Source organism: Kryptolebias marmoratus, linkage group LG15, assembly GCF_001649575.2.
Source record: "Kryptolebias marmoratus isolate JLee-2015 linkage group LG15, ASM164957v2, whole genome shotgun sequence".
Classification (NCBI taxonomy): domain Eukaryota; kingdom Metazoa; phylum Chordata; class Actinopteri; order Cyprinodontiformes; family Rivulidae; genus Kryptolebias; species Kryptolebias marmoratus.
The window spans coordinates 11,527,847-11,534,044 of record NC_051444.1 but is presented as its reverse complement, the minus strand read 5'-3'; positions in this window follow the sequence as shown (position 1 = coordinate 11,534,044).

Below are 6,198 nucleotides of genomic sequence, written 5' to 3'. Positions count from 1 at the left end.
CTCCGCAACTCAATAAATCTTTTGCAATGTATATTTGTCAGAACAAGTTTGTTTTAAAATGTGTACTGAAGATGTTCAGCCATCGTAAATATACCATCAGCTCATGCATTATTTTTTATATTTAAAATTTTGTCCTGTACTGGAGACCTGTCCAGGGTGAACCCTGCCAATGACATACAGGCACCAGCTCCAGAGTACTCAGCAGGTAAAGGACGCACAGAGTGGATTTGTCCTGAAACACTTGAATTCTTCTGACCTCCAGATGTTCTGATTACTGTCCTGTCCCCATCTGTAAAGAGTGAAGAGACAAACGGAGTCAGTGAATAGTGGCTACGATCGGAGGACAAAAGAGGATAAAGAGAAGAGCAGTGAGGAGAACAGAGAAGGAGCAGAGATAATAGTGAGGTGAGGGGGACGAAGAAGAAAAGAGGTAAGGAGGAGCAAAGCAGCAGCTGTCAGGTGTCAGGAGTCACAAAGGACCATCTGTCCATCGAGTGCCATCTCTACACACACTCACATACACACACGCTACTTTAAACTTTACTCCTCAAGATAACAACCTTCACAAAGGCTACCCTCTCTCACGTTTGATTTTTTTTAATAGATATAATTCAAAAGTAAACCTGACCAGCTCAGTTATTGTTACCTGTCTGTTTTCAGTGAAACTCATTTTTTGAGTCAAAGTCTGATTTGTGGCTTTCAGGTCCCCACCCTGACAGAGTCCCACTGTCAGTCCAGAGCGAGTCAAGGAGAGGCCATCGTGATGCCAAAACAGGTAAACCTCGACTGTTTGTGTGTGAGGTATGTCGCTCCACTTCTGAACTCAAGTGCCTCTGCTGGAAAGACTTGTGCACACACACTGTGCTGACCCCTGACCTTTCACCTCCTACAATCTCTCTCTGGGGAGTTTTTAAAAGTGCGAGGAGCGCTGGGACGACACATGTTAAATACTTCACACATGCAGCAGCCACACTTGTTTGGCTTGTGAGATCGAAGAGTCTATCTGGTCATGTCGTGTCGACTCCTGAACAAACTTTTCAGTCACGGCTTCCTCTCGTCTTTTCCCACAGGAACTCTGAATGAAATCCAGAAGTAAATCTTAATTTAGACTCTGCTGATTTATGGAGCTACAAGTACAGAACTTTGCTAAATGCATTGTTGTTCTTCCCCAGCAGGAGGGAGAGAGAATGGACCAGGACACATTCACAATCCCACTGTTTAAAGCATTAAGACCAGACCACCTCTGTGTGGCCTGAATGATGCCCTCAGTGCGTCTATGTGTGTGTCTTCACATCTGTTTTAAAAGCTGTCCACCTTTGATCAAATTAGACTGAGTCGTTTGTACATTCAAACAATTTATTTTTAGAATTACGCTGATACCTTCAGGACTCACTGACCTTACGGCGCTTTGCTTGCCCACTTTTTGTTTGCCACACTTTTAGTACTTTGCTCACATTTCTGACAAACATATCAAACTATGAACAACTGGAACAAGAAGCGCTCACATCCACATTCAAAAGGGCGGCAGGTGCACAGCCACAATGCAGGAAATCATACCTGTTTACATACTCATCAAACTGTGAAGAAAGACGTGAATTTCTGGAGCATTCAGCACCTACACTGCAACACTAGAATAGTTTTACAGTACTGCGTTTTTCAGGAATCAGTAATCACATGTGAAAATGGGCTGAGATCTTTTACAAAGACGTTTGAACCCCTTTGCAGAGTATCACTGTGTAAATGCTTCAACAATGAAAAACTAATGCAAGAGGTTCCAGTTTACATGCTGGATGAGCTCCCACTCACTTATATCATGCTCCAACACAGTGGTCCTGGAGGATATGTCACCAATAAAAGTGGGTTTGTCTTGTTTTTCTTCATCTGGAAGAAAAGTCATCAAGCCTGCCGCATTGTTAACCATCTCCACACAGCTTCGAACAAGAAAAACAGAAGTAGGAGTAGCACCGTCAGCAGATTTCCCTTCATGACAAGAGTCCTTATGGGCATCCTCTCCAGAGCAGAACAGCCTCAGCGTGTTTACACGGCAAAGATGCATCTGGCTCTTCTTCTCAGGAGTATGAATAATGAAGTCTGAGTCATTCATTCTGCTTCATGGGCCTGCCATCCTTGGGCCTTCCTTTCATAAAGCCTCTTTGTGTGGATTGTGAGTATCTGGATGTGAAATCTTCGATAGTAATCAGAAATGTATGGCAAGCAGACACATCTGCACACATCAGGTCAGCGCTCTGTCACTGTGATCTGAAGATTTGAATCCCAGAAACAGCAGAACACGTGCCGCCTTCTTTCAGAACATGGTGCGTTTCTGATGACAAACAGGAATTTCTGAATACTTTTTATGCAGGGAGACTTCAGAAAGACAGGCATGTCAGTACACCCACAGCGGTAGGTTCCTTGATGTTCTTCACCACAAAGATTAAAGTCAGATGGTCTTTTTAAAGCTGACCTACAGCCAGGAGAGTCGGCGCTACAAGCCAAACAGCATCGGCCCTGATCAGCAGTTTTAACGGTGGTTTGAAACCTGCTGATTTGTGGCTGTAGTGTGCAGTTGTAATAATCAGTATTATTATTCTGTTTTAGGCGGCAATTATCATAAACAAGACAAAGTACCTAGGTGATAGTGTGCTAAAAAAAGCATTAATAAACTGTTATAAATCAGACTCATCTGTTTTCTGCTTCAGTGCTCTCACTAGTTTCTGACAATAAACAGGAACTTTTCAGAAAAAGCGTGCCTGTTTGTCAAATTTCCATCAATAAAGTCCGCACACATGTGGCTGTCGTGGTGGAATTTTAAGCTTAAAGCTTTTAGCCAAATCCTCAACTTGTCTGGGTCCCTCAGAGGTTGATTTTAAAACCAAACGAGGCTCCGCAGCACATTGACAGAGTCAGACCACGGCTTTTAAAATTGTCCAGATTTTACAATGTTGTTTTTTTTTTCTTTTCTCTCCCACTACTGATTGCAACATCTTTTCACAGAGCACACTGTAAATTCATGCTTAATGTCTTGGGAGCTGCATCTTTGAACAGTGTTTCTGACAAATTGCGAGCAGCGTTACACAAGACAAGGTCAACTCCTGCTAAAACAGACTGGTTTTAAGATGGAAGAGCATGGACGCAACAGGGTTTAAGTGAAAAATAGAGTCAGTGAGTTAGGTAAACTGGTGTGTGACAGATAAACTGACAAGACAGTTTGTAAGATTCACTTTGAATATGATTTATTAAATCTCAACAGATAACCTTCTTTGTGGTTTAGGGAAAAGTATCTGATAAATAGAAAGATGCAACACTTGGGCTGAAATCTGTTTTTCATGGCAGCTGTGTTGTCATGTGGATCTCCCTCATCCCCCTTCTGGTTGCTGAAACAACTCTGTGCTCCTCACTCCCCCTGCCTGTCCTTCCTTCCCCATCCAGCAGACAGAGGGCGGATGCTGGCAAACACTTCCTCTCTCCACGAAGTTACTTCCTGGCACTGGAAATCCATTTCCTGTTTGCAGATACTACAACAGCGCGGGGAGCATTCCTCGGGAGTTTTTGTGTCTCACACACACACACTCATAGTTTATATCTTCCTGCCCAAAACTAAAAAAAAAAATAGTTCAGTGTCTTCTGACTCCATGATGTTGACTTCAACATCCTGCAGGGTTATATCATCAACTACAGGGTTGTTTTTTCTTGAATTAGTTGGCGTTGCTGTAATTGATCAAATGCCTGATTTCGTTGATAAGAGTATGAACATCTGACTCTTTTCAGCAGTTTCATGAGAACTGTCATACAGACTTATTTGACTTTTTTCTTTTTGTCATTTATTCGTTCATGCTCAGATTTGTTCAGATTTGAGTCCAGTCATTCTTTTTCTGCAGCTTGTTGGGTGCATGAAATGTTTGTATAGCTTAAAAAAAAAACTTCAACAAAAAAAATCTGTTAATGAAAGTAGTGAGGAAAAAGAGTGAAGATAAGAAATGTAGGAATGAAAAAGGAAAAGTTCTTGGCAGGAAACAGGCATGGCTTCCTGTGATGTTAACGCCACAAGCTTGCGTAGAGGAGGTCGCTAAGACACACACACACACATCCATGCATGCACACACACAAAATGTTGCTAATCAGCAGCACTGTTATCTGGACTCACGGGGGGGGACGGAAGTGTTTATATTTGTCTAAAAGACTGGACCACCATGCAGGACTGAAAATGACACAAAAGCATAATCGATCAGCACAAACGCCCCTCTTGACAGACATGAACACACAACCCCACACACACACACACACCAACCTGCAGAAGTGCACTGTCTTAAACAATGCATCATATTTAATTTCTTAAAACGACAACATGCAACCGTTCCCAATTTTTTCCTAATTTGCTTCTCTGTAAACTGCCTTTACGGTGTGAAAAGATTCACATTTTTTGGTTTGAACTTGTCTGAATCACACAGTCAGGCAGGAAACCTGCAGGGAAACATTACTCTGTGTGTCATTGTTGTGATTAGGGGAGAGGTGCGAATTCACAGAGCATATCTTCGCTTTGGCCTTATCTATGCTAACGCTGGTTAAACTAAATGGAGCGTAATCAGATGGAGCTTTTCAAGTGTGGATATGGCTTTAAATTCTGTTTTCTTTTTTCATTTATATTTGCAACAAAATAATACAAATATTAAATAAAACCAATCAGAAACACATTAAGTCTTAAGATGATCTCTAGATATTGAATTAACTAAAACAACAACAGCAAAACATTGCTAATACCACATTTTATTGCCACAATTGTTACAGGAAACAAACAGCAACTCTAAATAAAAATATTAAATTAAAATAAAACAAAACAAAATCAAATAATAACAAAATACATAGTACATTAGTTAAGGTGGTTTATGTGGTTATTTTGTTCCTGTTTAAACGGTTTTGTAAGGAGTAGTTGGGTCAGTTTTTGGATCAGAAGCTGAAAAGCCTTTGGAAACACTGTTTTGGACCATGTCAAATTAAATTATGGTTTCATGTAAAAATCATGCCTTTAGGTGGGGCAAATGAACTCAAGTGTGGAGGATTTTATCAAGTGGAACAGCCTGTTGACACGGACAATCAATCATAGAGTTTCTCCACTTCTCCTCACATATTAGTTACACTGCTGCTTTCAACTCCAATAATTAGTATTTTTTTCATTCATTTTAAATCATTATTAGCCATGTGGTCTAGGGTTCTGCTTTGTGTTAAAGGATGAATTGGTACCATCTCAAAATTTCAATCTCAAAAAAGTTTATTGCTCAAAAAGCTACTTTATAAACTTTTTCACTGCTGTCAGTTTAGTTATCTACACACAATTCTGTGGTTATTTTCCAGCACAATTTATGGCGGCAGCGGCTAACTGTAGCATTTCCAGTTCATTTTGGAGCACTTCCAGCAGGAATATTAAATAATTTCTGCAAGAATAAACTGACATGAATGTAAAGGTTTAAAAAACAAACATAATCTGCTCTGAAGTCTTTGAGTTTTGATTTGTTTAATCTTGACTCACTCAATCCAGTCAAGATTTTACTCTTTCCAAAATGAGGTGATTTAAAGAGCTAAGGGATAAGACATTAATTGTTCCTAACATTTCCAAAGAAACACTACTTATATGTAATGTAGTCTTTAATGTATCCCAAAATATTGGGATGATATTCTAGATGTTGAGTGCATTCAGCGTTCAAAGGCTGCAGCAGGCAACCAGAAAAGTCATAATTTGGGACCATTTTTTATGTGACGAACCACACCATACAGGAGGCTCTGTTTAGTGTTTTTTAGTTGTACGGCTGCTGGTGTGTTTGTTCATTGTTGGTCCGACCTCCTCTCTCCCATCTGCCGCTGCTCATTAGCATGGAAACAGGACCAGGAGCATTTTCACACATACACACACTGGCCATTAATCAACAAGTCAGACCAGGGTCCATTCCCACACAAGCACCACACACACGAAAACAAAGACAATGCTCACACAGACTCAGCGCTTAATCACCAAAATATCCCCCAGCACACTTTACTTGATCTCGACCACCCCTCTTGTCTCGGCGGATCAGACCTGGCAACCCAAATTTTGGTCCGTCAAATCTGCCAACCCAGTGATGTCTCAATTGCCTTTTCCGTTAAGTGATGACTGCTCCCTCGTGGCACCATGAGTGAACACAGGAAGATTTGTTCCCATCAGCTGTT